The sequence below is a fragment of the Ictidomys tridecemlineatus genome, chromosome X (assembly GCF_052094955.1).
Source record: "Ictidomys tridecemlineatus isolate mIctTri1 chromosome X, mIctTri1.hap1, whole genome shotgun sequence".
NCBI classification, from domain to species: domain Eukaryota; kingdom Metazoa; phylum Chordata; class Mammalia; order Rodentia; family Sciuridae; genus Ictidomys; species Ictidomys tridecemlineatus.
In genome coordinates, this window is record NC_135493.1 from 54,866,268 (window position 1) to 54,886,053 (window position 19,786).

Genomic DNA, 19,786 nt, shown 5'->3' on the forward strand with positions numbered 1-19,786 from the left:
TTACTAAACAATAACTTATTAAAAAAGGTAGGGCTAGTGTCTATTACAAAGGAGGAAATATATTTGGAGAAGTTTAATGACTTCTTTTTGAACTATATATTGGATTATAGAGTTTACATTATTCCTAAAAAGAAAACCCCACAATTTTGGAGGAACTTTTATAATAAATCCATATCAATTAGAGTGAAAATCAGTAGTACATATTTAAAATGTTAGTTATTCCTGATATGCCTAAATTTTGGATCAGGAAACAGATTTAATCCCTTGAATTATAATATTTGTTGGCATAATATCAGTTAATTTATTTTCTGAGCATGGTTGACTATTCATTTAAAAAATTGATGATTCAATAACTAAGGCCCAACTATAGTAAAATGATGAAAAGTTTGCAAAACCTGCATAATGTGGCACCAAAATGATTAATCACTAATGTTTCCTGCCATGGTTGCCTAGAGACGTTATAAGATTATTATACTGGGAATAATGTGATGCCACACAAATGGAGACTTCTCCAAAGAGGAAAATATTCTTCAAGTCAAAGTAGTTTTTTGACTTTCCCTAAACCAGTATAAGAAACCATACATGGATATCACAAAAATAAAGATAAACTTCCTGGTGAAAAAAATCAGAATCCTCAGATTATATAGAGAGAATGTATTTAGTTGGCCCCAAAGGATAAACACCACATTTTGAGGAAATGCGTGTGCAAAGATTAAGAATTGATTATTAGGAAATGAGTCAAGAAAAAGCCATTTGAGAGCAGATAACGTGATGAAGAAATGTTTTATGACTATTTACTATGTGCCAGGCTCTACTTCAAATATTTAAGGGTTGCCTCATTTAATCCCTTGAATGGGTACTAGCTTTGTTTTATTATCTGCATTTTACACATCAGGCATTTAAGATTTTTAGATGTTAAGTAACAGGGACATGTCACCTACCATAAGAAATACCCACTAAAGGAGCAAGTCTGGACATAGTATTCAGAATCCACACTAATATTTTTCACAATTTCTTTAAGGATAAACCACTGGAGATGGCTATCAGAGGAGCTGTGCTAGATTTGTAGATATTTCAATATGTTTTATATTGGTTTTCAATTGCTGCAATAACAAACTACCATGGCAGTTATTTATTACCTCATGGTTTCTGTAGTTCAATAGTCCAGGTGGGTTTAACTAGATTCTTTGCTTAGGTTGCCACTAGGGTAAAACCAAAGTGTCAGAAAACCTAGAATATTATCTGAAGGCTCCAGGGGAGAATCTGCTTTTCTGTTCATTTACATTTTTTGAAGAATTCAGTTTCATAACATTGTAGAACAAAAGTACCCATTTCCTAGATGAATGTCAGTTGGTACTGGTTCACAGCTTTCATTGACCCACATTACTTGTCTCGTGGCCTGTTCTGTCTTCAGTGCCAGAAATTGTGTGTTAATTCCTTTATGTGTATTGAATCTCTGTTTTAACCCTTTATTTCCCTCTTCTGCCATCAGTCAGAGAAAGGTCTCCCTCCCTCTCTCTCTCTTTCCCTCCCTCCCTCCCTCCCTCCCTCCCTCCCTTCCTTCCTTCCTTCCTTCCTTCCTTCCTTCCTTCCTTCCTTCCTTCCTTCCTTCCTTCCTTCTACCAAAGATTGAATTCAGGGCTGCTATACCACCAGGCTACATCCTTGGTCCTTTTTATTTTGAATCAGGGTTTTGCTAAGTTGCTGAGGCTGACTTAGAACTTGTGATCTTTCTGTCTCAGCCTCCCAAACTGAAAAGGTCCCCAACTTAAGAGGTCTTAATTAATCAGGTCAGGGCCACTCAGATGTTAAAGTCAAATAACTTTGAAATTTATAGGCTAGGACTTGATTGCTAGAAGACAAGAAGCTTGAAGTTATACCTTAGAATTCTGCATATCACACCTATGCTTTTCGTTGCATAACTGTTTCAGCACAAGTTCAATAGAAGTGATGGCAGTAGATACAGAAATGGCACAAGTGCTGTCTACATTTAACATTCTACTTCAATTTCCATTTATAATATTTTAGTTTTTTTAAAAAATATGGAACGATTCATGAATCTGCATGTTATCCTCATACAGGGACCATGCTAAATTTTCTCTATCATTGAAATTTTAGCATATGTACTATCAAAGTGAGTACTGGCTTCCATGTTTTGAACCTTACTCTTGCCAAAAATGGAGAGCAGTCTCAAAAAAAATTATAGTCTAATTAAGTACCTTTAAGGATTATCACTTCCCCCTTCTTTCACTTGATTCTTTTAATACTAATTATTCAGGTATTCAATTGAGTCAATTGGAATTACTAATTCAACCAAAGATCACTCAATATTTAGTGCAATCTTTCATCTCTGTGCATGTATCTTGTGATGGCTGAGATTCACAGGGACTAGGGAGCTGGAATATGTACCTCAATACTCTGCTCAGTCTCTCAGATCAAAGTACTGGTTGACCTGAGCTGTGAGGGAACATCTGATTCCAAGCTTGTTGTGATTGTTGGTTGAATTCAGTTCTTGATGGCAAAAGGGCTAAAGTGACTGTTTTTTTTTTTTCTGTCAGTCAGATGGGATCCTCTCTGTTCCTTATGCTCATCTGCTTTCCTCACTACATTGCTCTCTCCATCTTCAAACAAGTGTTGGTACAATGAATGTTTCTCATGCTTCCAATTATTCTGATTTTTCCTTTTGCTGGATCTCCTTAATTCCAGCTGGGGAAAATGTTCTGCTTCTAATGGTTAATGGGATTAGGTTAGGTCTGCCTGGATAATCCATGATATTCTCTTTTTAAAAAATCTATAACTTTTTTATTCTTTTATAAAATTTGTTTATTTTTTCTTATCAGTTATACATGATAGCAAAATGTTCTTTGATTCATTGTACACAGATGGAGCATACTTTTTGACTTCTCTGGATGTACCCAAAGCAGGGTCACACCATTTGTGCAGTCATACATGTACGTAGGGTAATGATGTTGGTCTCATCCTACCATCTTTCCTTCCCCCATGCCCCTGCCCCCCTTCTCTTTGCCCCATCAAAATTTCCTCCACTCATCCCATGCCCCCCAAATATTGTGGATAAGCATCCACTTATCAGAGAAAACATTTGGCCTTTGGTTTTTTGGGGTTGGCTTATTTTGCTTAGCATGATATTCTATAACTTCATCCATTTACTTGCAAATGCCATATTTTATTCTCTTTTATTCCTGAGTAATATTCCATTGTGGTTATATATATCACAGTTTCTTTATCCTTTCATCTACTGAAGGGCACCTAGGTTTGTTCCACAATTTGGCTATTGTGAATTGTGCTGCTTTGAACACTGATGTGGCTGTGTAATTGTAATATGCTGTTTTTAAGACCTTTGTGTATAGACCAAGAAGGTGGGTAAAATGGTTGTTCCATTTCAAGTTTTATAAGGAATTTCCATTCTGCTGTCCAGATTGGTTGCACCAATTTTCAGTCCCACCAGCAGTGTATGAGTGTGTCTTTTCCCCCAAATCCTTGCCAACACTTATTGTATTTTATATTCTTGATAACTGCCATTCTGACTGGAGTGAGATTAAATCTGTAATTGCTAGAGTTCTTGAATTTTTTTTATATATATTTGTAGATCAAAAGTATATCATCTTCTGAGAAGTGTCTGTTCAGCTCCTTAGCCAATTTACTGATTGGGGTTTTTTTGGTGTTAAGTTTTTTTGAGTTCTTTATATATCCTGGATATTAGTGCTGTATCTGATATGTGTGTGGCAAAAAATTTGCTTCCAAAATGTAGGCTCTCTCTTCACCTGATTATTTCTTTATCTGGGAAAAAACTTTTTAGTTTGAATCCATCCTATTTATTAATTTTTGCTTTTATTTCTGTATTTTAGGAGTCTTGTTAAGGAAGTTGGGGCCTAATCTGACATGATGGAAATTTGGGCCTACTTTTTCTTCTATTATGTGTAGGGCCTTTGGTCTAATCCTTGGTCCTTGATCCACTTTGTGTTGATATTTGTGCATGGTGAGAGATAGGAGTTAAATTTCATTTTACTGCATATGGATTTCCAGTTCCCCCAGCACCATTTGTTAAAGAGGATTTTTTTCCCCCAATGTGTGTTTTTGGTGCCTTTATCTAATATGAGTAAGTGTATTTATGTGGATTTGCCTCTGTGACTTCTATTCTGTACCACTGGTCTAGATGTCTATTTTTGTGCCAATACCATGCCGTTTTTGTTACTATTGCTTTGAAGTATAGCTTAAGATCTTGTATAGTGATACCTCCTGCTTCACTTTTCTTGTTAAGGCTTTGGCTATTCTGGGTCTCTTATTTTTCCAGATGAATTTCATGATTATTTTTATATATCTATAAGAAATGACATTGGTATTTTAATTGGAATCTCATTGAAATTTTATAGCACTTTGGGTAGTATGGCCATTTTGACAATATTAATTCTGCCTATCCAGGAGCAAGGTAAATCTTTCCATCTTCTAAGGTCTTCTTCAATTTCTTTCTTTAGTGTTCTGTAGCTTTCATTGTAAAGGTCTTTCACCTCTTTTGTTAATAAGTTCTGTAACTTTTATTAAACCTATGAAGTCTTGTTTGTTATGTACTATAGCCACAGAATCCAGGGATTAGGGCATGGATATCTTGGAGAGGCCATCCTATCTGAGAAGTGACTGACAATGAAGCTGGGAAGAGAAATCCACAAGGAATTGTGAAGTTCAAGTGTCTTGTTAAGAGGCCCATAAGTAATTCTCTAGACTGGTCAGTACTGTCTCTTTGAAAGATTTTGATCTCTAAGAAATGCTACTTGAGACACCATGGAGAAGCTGAGCTGGGGGAAGGATTGGAGGCAGCACTGTTAGAAAATTACTTCATGATTCAGCTAAAAAATGTTGAATACTTGGACTATTTCATGTGGGGGGAAGGGCTCTGGTTTCTTTCTACCTGGCTCTTTTCTCACCGGGATCTCCTACTCAAGTCTCAGCTCTCTCAGTCAAGGCCATTTCCTCAAAGAACATTCCAAGGCCTATTCCCCCTAATAATTTATAAGAACACACTTGACACTTTGTGGTGATAACTTATTTAGTCATTTCATAGTCTGTCTTCCCTACTAAGTTTCTTTTGTCTATCATCTCTGCTTCTCTTTCAGGTATGTGAAACCAGGCATTGGTTCTGTCTTATTCGTTTCTATATAATTGGAACTAAATGCTATATATTTAATGAAATTTATTAAGTAATTTTATTTCTAACTTGAACATTTGAGTATAGGGCTATGCTATGAATTGAAGTAAGAGTCATAGTTCATCATGTTATGTTTTATCTTTTTCTTAACAGATAATAACATTGAATTTTTTTTGATTCCATTGCTGAAATACCTCCAAAATTAGTGCAAACTTTAAAACCAGCTGGTGACTGAATGTGCAAAAGATGCCTCTATGACACACATTTCTTTATTTTACTGTATTTATTTTATTCTTACTTTGCTTATAAGGTGGTATTTGTGTGTGTGTGTGTGTGTGTGTGTGTGTGTGTGTGTGTGTGTAAACATTATGGTTTGGATAATTGTCCTCAAGATCCATTGTTAAAGGCCTGGTCCTCAACTTTGCACTATTGGGAAGTGGTAAAAACTTTTAAGAGATTGGGCCTGGTTAGAGGACTTCATGTCATTGGGGGCATGCCTTTGAAAAAGACTGTAGGACCCCAGTCACTTTCTTTTTCTTTCTCTTTCAGTTCTCGGTCATCAGATGAATAGCTTTTCTTACCATATTCTGCTATAATGTACCATTGCAGGCCCAAAGCAATGGGTTCATCCAATTATGGACTCAGAAACTATGATCCAAAGTAAGCCTTTCCTCTTTGTAAATTGATCATCTCAGGTATTCGTTACAATAACTAAAAGATGACTTACACATATATGTGTGTGCATGTCCGTTTGTTTTTCACTGTGAAACAAGAATTAGAACATATAAATGAACACTTTAGCAATAGAACTCAATATTTCTATATATTTCTAATGATATCATCTGACATGGAAGTATTGTCTCATTATGGGAAGGTGTTTATAACCCCATAAATGCTTAATTTGGTAATGGTTGTTCAGGTAGCTTTTTGAGCTGACATTACTCAGGGAAAGATCTCATCTTGTCATTATCAGATATGGGTCTGACCAACTGGCAAAAAGAATAACAATCAAAGAATGTATTGATTTCCTTTAGCAAGGTGAAGACATTACAGTCTGATGCTTTGGATCATTTCAGGTTTAGCCTTCTTGAATAAATTCCCTGTAACTCCCTTCAGTTTGTCACCTTATTAAGAAAGTTTTTCTCCACCCCCGCCTTCTGAACTGTAAGAACAACTGTATAATCTAATATAAATGTTTTATGAAATAGTATTGTCAGCTACTGATGTTTTACAGAAATGCACACTGGGTGGTATAATTATTTAAAGTTTAAAATGTGCTGAACAGAACTCTGTTTTAATAAGCATTTCAGAAGTTGAATAGACTGAAGTTCAAAGGACAAATGCTTTTTAAACAAAATTATTCATTTCATTTCCCACGTTTGAAATGATTAGTTTAAAGCTGCTATTCAAGCTAAAAAGGATTTCCTTTGTCTTAATTGTTAATACAATTAACTGCAGTGTAATATCTGCTGGTTTGAACAATAATACTACACATTAATGAGGTTTATGCTAATTTTTATCCTCAGACATCAATTTTCCAGATAAAAGCACACAAAATTTTTGCATTTTCCTTTCAATTTAAATCAGCCTAATATTTATTTACTTTGCTTAATATCCATATTAACTAATAGAAGAGTACAGTATAATCAAGTTTTAAAATTTATTCATTGAACCCTACTTTATTTCATGAGCACCATGGGGACAACTGACAGGGGCAGTAATTTTTGAGCAAGATCAATGATCTCTCTTCTCCTATATGGCAGATGCTTAGAATATATAAGATGGACCATTTGTTTCTTTGGAATAGTACACATTTTAGGTGGAACTTGAGATAGTCTCAGAAATGCATGAAGGTAGAGGAAGTCCTAAAGTTTAAATGTATTAGGAACCAATGAGATAACATGATTCCAGAGTTTCTCTGTACTAATTTTTACCCTTTTAAAAATTTTAAAGAGTTTTAATTGGGAAATAGCAATTGAACCCAATTATGGGATACAATGTGACGTTTTGACACCTGTATGCAGCATGGAATGATTAAATCAAGTTAAATGACATATCTATCACCGTGCATACATACTATTTTTTTGTGGTGAGATATTTGAAATTCCCTCTCTTGGCAATTTTCAAGTGTGCAATACATTATTATTAACTATAATTACCTTGCTATGCAATACATCTCAGAAATTTACTCTTCCTGACTGAAACTTTTTAACCTGTGAACAATATTAGAAAATCTCCCTTTTAAATATAATATCAAATTCTTTGGGAACCAGCTTGAAATTTTAACACAAATAAGTTAGATATATTTAAATAGATGTCACTGAGGCTGCATGGGATGGTGTTTGGTGGAATAATTGCAATTGATGGTACTAATTTGTTTAAAATAGCTTAAACAGGAGAAAGAGCATTGGTTGTTACAAAGACAACAGAGTATGTGGGAGATCCATGAGTCTAAAGGCAGAAATATGGTGAAGAGAAATATCAAAATAACATAACTGTGAGAATCCTATATCAACTTTTTGGCCACATGGAGAGTATCAACATTTTCAGTATTTATGATACAACTGCCACATTAGCAAAATTGTTTAATGCAGACTTATATTTTGAAAAATAACCCGCAAATCTCAATGCTGTGAAAGCAGAGAATATGATAAGTTCTTGATTTGCCTAGTTATTTTACCTCACAGGTGATTGTAGAAACAATATAAGGAAGGATTTCTCTGGAATTAGGATTGCCAAAGTATTTTGATTTCAGCAAAACAGAGCAAAAAAGGATCTGTGATTATTTGGCAGATTAAATACTGAAATATAGATGTGGATTATGTGTAAACTTGAATTCATATTCATAATGTTGAATAACTGAACCCCAAATCTTGATTTATAGATAATTGTTAACCTGAAGAAAAGTGTTTAGTGCCTTGTCATAGAACTCTGTATTTTGTTTCTGTTCCTTTCTGTATATTGAGCAATTATTTGGATGAAGAGATCATAGTCTTGCTTGTAGAGTTTTCTGATGACTCAATTCTGAGATTGAGAACAGGCAAGATGAATCAAAGACCCAGAATAAATAAATAAACAAACAAACATAATAAATAAATAAATAAATAAATAAAACACTAGAGGTTTTTTATTTTATTGCTAACACAACAAAGCCAATAATATGATACTAAAAATGCAAATGACAATATTGGTTTGCATTAAAAGAAGCACAGAGTACTGGAAAAGGGGATAAGACCATTACAAAAACACCCTGTTAAGTTTTGTGTGCCCCTTGCTTTTATTAATGAACTGCTAATGTCCAGAGGGGAAGACCTAGTTTATATCAAATCACATGAGAAATGATGGAAACAACTAGGCCTATTAATTCCAGAAGAGAAGAACTGCCTGTTCTTAAGAATTATTTTATAACAGAAATATTTGAATTCCTCTATAAATTCAGTACTTAGCATATCCTGGAACATAGTAGATGCTCAAAAAAAAGAAACATTTGTTAAAATAATTAATTCATTGAACAATTACTTACTGCCAAGGTGTCGGCTTGGCACCAGAATCACAAGCCACCACACACCTTTGTAGGTTCAAACAGCAATTCTTTATTCCCGCTCTCACACCGCCTCCACACAGGTCCAGGGGCAAACCCGTTCTGCCGTCTGCCCGCACAATTCACCTACTCCACGAGGCTATCTCCAAATCCCATTTTAATCTCATGAGAACTCAACGGGAACAAGCAGCAGGAACACCCTAATCCCAGCAATAATCTTCAACCTCCAACTTCCCTAAAACCCATTATCTTAAACTGGCAACGCCTTAAACTCCTCAAACCTGATCAGCTCTAAACCCGGATCCGCCTTGGTCCTTGAGCAAGGTCACCTTATTAAAGCATGCATGCAATGTCCCATCGAATGTCCTCTAAGCAGCATGGGGTACTCTTGGCAAGGAAATTTCGATGCGTCATTCCTACTTGGTAATGGCCCTCAACAACTTACTATCATGCCAGATATTATTTTAAGTATTGGGGATCCAGGGTTAAAGAAAACAGATATAGTTTTTTCCCTAATAGAACTTACATTCATATGGAAGGTGAGATACGATAACCTGAAGAGCTAGTTATATAATGCAAAGCCAGCTGGAGAGGAAGCAATAGTGGTGAAAAAGGAAGGTGCTAGAACTAGATTGCCTGGCTTCACATCATGCTCCAATTTTTGGTGTCCTCATTTGTAAATTGAGCATGATCATATATACTCTCTAGGGGATTTTTAAGAATTAACTGAGAAAATGTATGCAAGAGGCAGAATAGGGTTTCAATATCAGCTTTGTCACTTAATTATGTGAACTTAGACAAGTCATTCAGCCTATCAGAGCTTCATTTTCCCCTTCTGCAAATGGTATAATCAACATCTTTTTAAATGGAGCTATTGTGAGAATTAAAAACAATGTATATAAATAATCTGGAACATAGTAGACTGTCAATGTGTGCTTGTCAAATTGAATTTCATTAACTATCAGAGCTTTTGGAAAGTTAAGTATTTTGCCTTTTGAAGTCATAAATTCCTTCTTTCAGAAGGTGTTTATAGTAGATGGCAGGATACCAGAGATATCTTAGAGGAATTCCTGCAGTGGCATGCTGAATGGATGACATCAGGGCTTCCCAAACTTTGATCAATTGACCAGCTGCACCATTTCAATCAAGTCTAATTTAATAGGTATGGAACAAGAACCACCAATCTAGGTGACTATTCAATTTCCTCCAACTAAAAAGGTTAACAAATCTATAAATTAGAATTCAGTTCATAAGTCATGGACTTCGTTAATTTTATCAGATTAACTCCCTCTGTATCCTTTCTTCCCAGACTTCCACTATTTGCACCCACACATTTTATTAAATGATTTCTTAACTAGAATAAACTCAAGAGAAGGATTTTACTTCATCTTCATTTATTTATTTACCCATTAAGATTAATTGGAGTCACACTATATATCCAAGAATAATTTCTTGGTGTGTCAAAAAATAAGATGATAATAGTTTAAGTTTTCCCATTATTTAGTACACTTATCCTGTACTTATGTGGTATTACTGTTATCAAAGCTTTCCTGAGGCATCTTCTCAAATCTGAAGTATTACAAGTTACCAAAGCCAACCATGACACAATTTAAAAAGTACAACTCTGTTGTATGACCTTGGGTAAGCATCTTTTTCTAGCAGCATGTCAACTTTTCCATCTGCAAAATAGGAAGAGGTGAATACACATAATGTATTACTTGTCAAGCATTTTAAATATTAAAAAGTGTTGTCTCCTACTTTGTATCCTTTATTATTTTTTTAAATTATAAATTAAGAATTTATTTGAAAGTTTTCATTTTTTTAGAAATAAAAACGTTTTTTAAAATAAAAAAAGTTTGCAAAAAATGGTAGTTTTGTTATGTCCTAATTGCTTAGGTGTGTCTGTAAATTCTAAAAAGTAAAATAATATAAAATATACTTTCAAATCTTTGTAGAACACAAAGAAAACCAAATTAACCATTAAATCCTTTTGAGTTTTTCTCTACTCCTCCCACAAATGAATTCACAGATATAAAAACTGATGTACATTTATACTCTGAAGTATAAATCTCCAACAGCCCAGTAATTATGTGCAAAGCAGGCATATATTTACTTGCTATGGAAAGCCAAATGAAGAATAATCATTAAACACTGATTATAGTTAAGAAAATACTGTTGTGAAAATGTACAATAATACATATACTTTTGATTATTATATGTACGTCTCTTTTTAAAGTAAATACAGCTTTTAGATGTAAATCTTTTGAAGGTTATCTTAAAGAGTTATAAGTTGGCTATTTTATTTCAGATTTGTCAGTAACTTAAAAAGTCCAAGCTAGGAGAGGATCATTTTATTTTTTCTCCACGTGGTCAGTCAGTTTCATTCTTTTAAGGAAGGCCTGATGAGCTAAGTTAAGAGGATATATTTCATAAACCACCAACACAAGTTTGTGAACTGTCAACTAAAGACGTCACCTCTGACGTGGATGGCTTCATTCAATCTACATTCTACCAACTTAATATCTTCTAGATCATCTTTTATGATGTTAATCATGTGACTAAGGCCTTCCTGCTTTTGTTTCAAATGCTGCTTAATTTCTCTCAATAGATCTGTATCTACATAATATCTTTCTTCAGATTTGACTGCTCCAAAATTATTTTGTATCCTGATTTAGGACATCAGTTCATTTAGTCGGCCTTAGAACTGAGTAAGTACATTTAGTTCACACTGAATTGTACTTTGCTGAACCCACAGCTGCTCTTCATCAGCTTGGATGGCATAACCACTTTTCCTTTGAATTTCCTGTTTGATTAGGACCTGTAAGGTCCCATGGAAAAGATCCATGTGTTTCCTCTTGTATTGTGCAATTTTGGCCATAGTTGTAGTTCTTTTGTAGCTCACTAATGTTTTCAGATATACTACTTGGGTCCAGCAATGGCTGTAGTGGTGTTCAATGTGCCACAAAATTGAATGCCATGTCCGGGGGAGCAGGGAACCAAATGAGAGCAAAGTCTCATTAATTTTGATATTCCTGAATTTTTTTGGACTGGTGCAACCATATTAATTATTCTTAATGATTCATATTTTTTTCATGTTTTGAAGGCTTAAATATCAAGGTAAAGGGAATTTAACTCATGGAAGAAATTTACTTATGTATGGAAGATATAATAAAGGAAATGTAGTTAAGGAATTTGGAAAAAGGAGAGGGAAATTGAACAATACGGAATTGTTCTGGGAAGAGAAAGTTTTTTGTCAGACAGCACGGACTCATTGAAAATATTGAAGTTTTGTACTCTTTTATTTTTGCAAGAGGTTAGCAATGATGGAGGAATGTGATGGACATCATTATCCAAAGTACATGTATGAAGACATGAATTGGTGTGAACATACTTTAGAAATTCTAACCTCCAGTTTTTATATATTGTGGGTATCATGGCTCCTTATAGCTTCTTTTCATGTCCTTGTAATATGGACATGTATAAGCCAATTATGATAATGTGCATATCGGGTCTTAATTTATTTTGAAGGGTTTCAAAGCACAATAATGAAAATTATCTCTTTGTACTTCCATTTAATGTCTTCACAAAATAATATTTGGGGATTGAGATGTATCTGGGTGTTAAACAAAAGGAGCTTCAAATGTACTTTTATTATAACTGACAAATTCCATTAGGTTTTTATAATTCTTCAACTCTTGATTCTTCCCATTTTAATTTTTAGTGTATCTTTGTCCTACAGGAAATACATTCGTGCTTATACTTTGACAAGTCAACTCTTTCTTCTCACTTTAGTTGCAGAGAGTGGCTAAAATTCAAGAAGGTTAAGAGAGATAGTCTCTTGCTAAAAGTAACTAATTCTGCATCATTTCCCATTACACTAAGAATTGAATAGAACAGTAAATCAGAATTTTTCCTCACTCTGGAAGAAGCACTTAATTTTAACTGAATGTCAAATCGTTAAAAGTAACAAAGATAGAGTGTACATAGAAGCACTTCTGAAAGAATTATGATTCTATTCTAATTATACCAATTTATTTTTTAATGAAAGTATTCTCCTATAATTATGTTGATAAATTCTCTTAAAACTATCCTCCTTTTTTGCTCTGCAGTTAGTATCCCACTGGTAGTTAGTGCAGGCAGTTGCCAGAATTATCTTTGTATTCAGTCAATAGTAAGTTCATAATTTCACAAGTGACCACATAAAGGATAAAAACATCCCTCCTTCCCCTGAGGAGTTAGTCCAGTTGCTTGTCTTTAAAGCTCTTTGACTAATAAGAGGTTATTAAGAGAGGATCCATCCATAAAATTCTATGTATATATGACATCTTTCTAGCTTGCTATTTGTTTCTGGGTTTTAATTGCCCAAACTTTATATTCCTTCTTTTTGAGTTAATATATTGAGCTCTGTTTTTTCGGGGAGACATATTAGGCTGAAGTAGTCACTATGCCAGTTATGTTTTAGTTTCTGGGGATAAATGTTATTTATCTGTTTATGCTTTTAAGTGTTTCTGAATTTCTATGACTCATGGGTTCTGCTCCAAGAAATAAATATTGTCTTGAATCAATATAACACACTTTTGTTTACTGTATTTCCCCCTATTCTCAGAAACTATGGATAACATGATGCATATTCATATTTTAGAATCTTATCCATAATATAATCATGGGGCATTTTGCTACATATTTTGCTGAAATCAAAATACTATCTGTGCATGCTGTGCATATTCTTGACAAACCTAATTCTATAGAAATACTTTCCTTCATTGCTTCTTAAGCACCTGTGAAGTGAAATAGCTGGACAAGTAAAAAATGTATCATATACTCTGATTTCATAACTCTGAGACTTTGGATATATTCTTTTAAATTTAAGTCTCCATCAAGGTTATTTTGCCAATGCACCAATTTTGTGAAAATCATTGAAAGTATCATCAATACCTTTCAAGAAGCCAAACAAGTCATATGGGATTCTACACCATGCTTCTGTCTCTAGATTCATGGATTTTCCCACTTTATATCTTTGTAACATCTAATGTTCTCTCTCCTGTTAAATTTACTTTTGAACAGATTATTACTATTAGTTGCAATTTTTTCACTGAGTACTATCTTTAAGCCTCAGTGACCCTCCACTCTAATCTCTGCATTGTGAGAATTTCAAACTGCTTTCACTAATTATAATTTGGCCATTGGTATAATACATCTGAGGCTAAAACTATGCCTCCCAAATATTTCTCCTATTATCTCTTCACAAAATGTACTGAGATCCTTTTTCAAAAGCTTTTCCTGCTTTTTCTTAAGTACTTTCATATATAAGAATCAGAGACACAATTATTTAAAAGCATTTTTTCTTTATTTTATAGTTTCATTTCAAAGCTTGCTTGCTTGCTTTTTCTTTGAGTACTGGGGATTGAACTGCTGAATTACATCTCCAGTCCTGTTTTCATTTTTTATTTTATTTTATTTTTTATATTGAGACAGAATCTAGCTAAGTTGGCCAGGCTGGCCTTGAAGTTGTGATCCTCCTGCCTCAGTCTCCTGAGTTGCTGGGATTACAGGAGTGCACCACCATGTATAAAAGTTTAAAGCTTTCTTAATCAGATTAGAAAACATCTTTTAAAATATTTTCCCTCAAGGGCTGGGGTTGTGGCACAGGGGTAGAGTGCTTGCCTCACATGTGTGAGGCACTGGGTTTGATTCTCAGCACCACATTAAAAATAAATTAAAAAAAAATAAAGATCCATCAACAACTAAACAAATTTTTAAAAATTCCCTTAGATTTTCCAAAGATGAGCCCTGTTACTTACATAGTCAAGAAAATAAGGGTTGGGGATGTGGCTCAGTGGTACAGTGCTTGCCTACTGTGCCTAAGGTCCTGGATTTAATCCCCATGCAAGGGGTGGGGCACAGAGAAAATAACATTCTATTGATTGACACATCTATTTTTTCCTTCATGCTTTCTATGAACTTTCATCGTTCCTAATTACATGTGCCATGGGGAGCTATTCCTTAAACTTTTTCTTCTTCTCCTTTAAGGAGAGGACATTAAATTTATAACACCAGCAATTTGTGAGCTCCAGTCAGGACCACAACTCAATAAAACATCATTTCCCTCCTCATTCTTTCCTTCTAGATTTCAAGTTGAACTGTTATACTTTGTGGTTAATTCTGGAGAGACCCTCTACTTTGTGTAAATTGATGCAGCAGTTCTACAACTTGTCACATCTGCTTGACAGCTAGGCTCTTGTTAATTAATACTACTTTTGGAATATTATGTGATCCTTCTACTTCATTCACATTTTCCACCTTTAAAAAGCTAATTGATGGCAAGCTGCAACTTTTCATATCCCATAGGATCATGGAATCATGGGGTTGCAAATGGTTTGTATAGTTCATCCGGTCATTTATTTTATTGAAACAAATCATGGCAACAACTACTATACAGAGCATACTTATTGTAATTGCATCTTCTTACTAATTGGATATAAAGGAAATTTTGCTTGGAGTATCTGAAACTTGGTGCTCAAAGAGAGATACTTTTATCAAAGCTTGTATTTTAACTTTATATTATTCATTTATTCCTTCAATATTCAACAAATATTTATTCAGTACCTATTATGTTAGAGGATTTGAGATGAGTGGGTGCCAGAAAAATCATGATGAACAAGACAGACATGATCTTTGCTTTCATGGAGAAAGTCTATCAGAGTGATACTCTTCATTAATCATTTTAGATTATAAATGTTAGTAGACTCATAATAAGGTAATAATTGAGGGTAGAATCAGGGAAACAACATAGGAAAGTTCTTTTATCATTTTCCATATCCCAAGTACTGGGCAAACCAGATGCCTATGATTTGAGAAATGGAAGGTCACAAATAGGATCCAGGTACTCATGGTCATTGACATAACTTCACATGATATTGTTTTTTTTAAAGTTGGGGATTAAGGAGTGGCCCTATTCTCAAGGAACTATTCATGTTAGTAAGAATAGCAGAAAAGGGGCTGGGGCTATAGCTAAGAGGTAGATAGAGCACCTGCCTAGCATGTGTGAGGCACTGGGTCAGCACCACATAAAAATAAATAGATGATAAATAAACAAATGGTATTGTGTCCATATACAACTTAAAAAAATTAAAAAAAGAATAGCAGATAAAATGTAAGTGGTCATTTGTAGTTACTTTATTTCCTTTTCAGGTCATAAATTCCTTAAGAGGAGTAGCTTATCTATTTTTTATTTTCTCTTGCTCACATTTTGCAATTCACTTCCTTATACCATATAGGCACACAATATATAACTGCTGGATTAAAATAAAGAAATATTGAATGTCAAAAGAAGGGCAGAAAGTTGTTGAGGTTACTGTGACTATAATCAGATTAAATTGATCTGAGAATCATTGGCTGGAAGTATGGATACTTTAATCTGATACCAAATAGCTTTTTTGGGGGGGGTATTGGTAATATGGCTTCACAACAACATATTTAAAGGCAAAAAAAATTTCCCAGGGCACTATTTTTATTAGAAGTAGTAGGTATGTATGTTTGTTTATGCACATGCACATACTTAATAGACTGAAACTCGTTTTAGTTTTCTGTAAAACTATCAGCTTTAAATTTTGTCATTCTTGGCTGTAGTTTTCACACAGCTGTATCTACTTCCTGTGTGCAAGGTGTAAAAGGAAAAAGCTTTAAAACCCAGAAAATTTTGTTTTGAAATCTAAATGGAAGAGATGTTTACTATTGAGTTATATATTTTTTTTAACATGTAAGCAGCTAAGCATGCTTATTCTACTAAATGGCAAATGATTTTAATAATTCTGTTGGGGGGCTGGAGTGGTGGCTCAGTGGTAGAGCACATGCCTAGCATGTGTGAGGCACTGGGTTCGATTCTCAGCACCACATACAAATATATGAATAAAATAAAAGTCCATCGATGCTAAAAATTAAAAAAAAATAATTCTGTTGGCAACATCATGTACATCAGCACTTATGTTGGAAGCAAGAATAATAATTCTTGTCCTATTGCTCCCTTTCCATCCTCAAGTAGTGGTTTCCAAATCTTTTTGAAAAAAAAAAAAGAGAGAAACCAGTAATGACATGGGGGCTATTTGTCTCTGAAGTTTGATGCAACACTTCAGGAATTAGAGAGTATGTCCAGCCAGCTACCAATCTCTGAGGTTTGGGATTTAACAATACACACATGCAAAGCATGGACACACAGAGAAGAGAGACTGGGGGGAATCCACATGGAGGTGGTCCCAACATCAGTAGATAAGCCTCTCTTCCATGCAGTCGTGGTGTCTCATTCACTGCATCCACCAAGAGATCCATCCACCAAGAGAGTCAGGTTGATGATCCTTCCTGACATGGACCCTACTTGATTACCCATTTAATGTAAAGAAGAACTTCATGTGACACCAAGTTGGGATTCTGCTATTTGTTTTACTGTAATTTAAGGAAAGTCAGGACTCCAAAATATGTTTCTAATAGTTATCAGATTTCCAATGCATTTGCTGAGCTAGGAGTTTCCAACTCTTTGCAACTGTATTTCCCATGTGCTCAAGAGACTTTTCTCACACTACAACACTTCTGTAAGTGTGGCACAGCAAGCTAGTGTATGATATAAGCAGCATATGGCTTCTCTCACCTTCTTCTCAGTTGAAGGGGTTTTAAGACAAAATCAGAAGGAAAAGCATTTCTTATGCCAAATGGCCTCCCTTTTTTCTCCTTAGTAGCAATAAGAAATTCTTGGCAGATGTATAGGCGAAAAGCCATCCAAGTGTGCACCTGCAAGAGAAATGCAATTTCCCTGCTTTCCAGTGGATTCTACTCACTGTTGAGATGCTTCTGTTTGTGACCCTGCTGGATTTTGAACCTTTACACAAAAGCAACAATAACAGCAAGCTCAAAGGACACTGGTCAATTCATTGTAAAACCAGGCATAAGAATGAGTTCTGCCTGTGAGTGATGTAATTACATGTCTATGCTAAGGTGTTCCAACTCAGCTTTGAAGCCTTTAACCACAGATCATATTCAGAAACTTCAATTTCTGTCTGTAGCACGTATATGGAGTCACTACACTACCATTGGACTTGGTATAGAAATTTGTTCTTGTGGAGGTTATCACAGTACACAGAGGTTATTCTGCCACAGACAGGAAAGCAAGCATTCTTAAAACGCATGAGCTGTCAAATTGGTGAACTTGCTATGACCTGGAACATCAGAAATGTACTGACTGCCGTGAGAGAAGAGCAGTTCAAAATATGGTTCTTTTTATGACAAGCAACAGTGCATAGAGTTGGAAGAGTGGGTTATAGAAAACAATTTTGGAAATGAGATGAGATAATCTTTAATGTGTCTCTGAGCATTAACATTCTCTAGGCCAAAAGCAATAAATGCCTAGGCTGTCTGGTTCCAGGCAGGTAAGTGTGTGATGCTGCCAGGTGGAAGACAATAGGGAGAGTCGCTACTTGAGGAAAACTGGAGAATGTATTCTCTACCAAAAATCAATCACATTAAAATATAATGAAACTAAACAAAACCCATAGCTACCTGCTTCAAAAACAAACAAAAAATGTCCACACAAAAATCATCTCTCAGACTACCAATTTTCAATACCTCCAAAATCTTTCTCTTTAATTTTGATGACTGTGTCAAATGTGATTCCAAGTTAAAACATTGCTTTACCCATGGAAACTCTCACTTTTGTTTTTTTCCTTTCCTTTCCCTTCCTTCCTCCTTCCCTCCCTCCCTCCCTCCCTCCCTCTCTCTCTCTCTTTCTTTCTTTCTTTTTCTTTCTTTCCTTTTTTTCTACCTATAAAGATGAACCCAGAATAAATAGATAAATAAAGACAAAGGTATCAATGGCATTATGATTTGCAGAGTTTTTTCAGGGGTGCATTTGGAAGTTTCCCATGCCTATTCCTATGTAATTAAAGATTTTCCAGTTTTGTCAAGTGACTTACTCGTTTTCATTATGACTTTGTTTTATTGAGATTTCTGTTATGGATCATTACTATGGGTCAGACAAGAAACTCAACAGAACAATTAGGCAGTGAAACCTGAGGGAGGAGGCAAATTGGAAGATGGATTACATAATGTGAAGTGCCAGGGGCAACTGGGAGGCAGTGGAGAGTGTTATCTGTGGTAGCCATAGAAAGATCCCACTCTCCAGGAGTGAAAGATAATACAGATTTCCAGGAATTCAGTCTAGTGTACATGCCCTTTGGCCTTATCATTCCCTTTCTCCACGAGCTACTTACTTCTGTCATGCAGTAAGAAGAGGAAGTCTCCACAGGGAGTTCTCCAGAGTCTCACCATGGATCTTCCATTTCTTATAAGGCTTTTAAATTAAGGCAAGAATTTATTCTGCATGACGCCTGAACTCCTCTCTTTACTCAAAGAGATGGTCTGTTAAGAACAGTTTGGGCACAGTGGGAGGAAGTTGGACTGCAACTCCCTAGGCTCACCATTAGTGGATAAATTGAATGCTTCCGTTTGGAGAAAGTAAGACTCAGAGTATCTAGCATCTTTTGTTAGAAAGACATTTAAATAAAAGATCTTTCAAATGACTGTATTTCAGTTCTTTGTGTGCACAACCAGGTGTTCCATAGGGTTCCAAGTCACTCTAGAGTAATGTGTAATTATGTGTGACTCCTGTGTCTCTCTGCAGTCTTTTTCTGACATATTCACCAAAATGGGCTCTGAGGGGGAATTGGAGAAGCTAATGACCAGCACAGAGGACATATACACACTATGCAGAAAAATAAGGAGTACAAAAATCAATGATAGAGAACTTGCACGGAACTGAAAGTTGCTTGTTGGAAATGGAGAAATATTTACCTACAAGATTCTTTTAGTGACTACACAGAAGCATTGTGAAATTTTGACAATATTTTATGCATGCTTTATCTTGCTGTCAGACATAATTTTTTTTCAACATAAAAATTCAATCCTAAGTAGCTTCAAAGCTCCAACCTCACAGCTCAAGTCCAGGTTTTATTTTTTTTAAGAAGCAGTTTTATGTATGATCAGTGTTAATGAAAACATTATGTTCAATTCCTAACTTGAATTGCAGATTTTAAATATGA

At 35.0% G+C, this 19,786-nt stretch overlaps 1 non-coding gene and 1 pseudogene across 1 annotated transcript; both read right to left on the bottom strand.

Annotated features, from left to right (window-relative positions):
• Nucleotides 1–19,786, bottom strand: part of LOC101968749 (importin subunit beta-1-like) — a 64,416-nt pseudogene that overhangs the window by 35,289 nt on the left and 9,341 nt on the right.
• LOC120890962 (U6 spliceosomal RNA) lies at nt 2,037–2,142 on the bottom strand. The gene has a single exon (XR_005735428.1). It is a non-coding gene; the product is annotated as a U6 spliceosomal RNA (small nuclear RNA).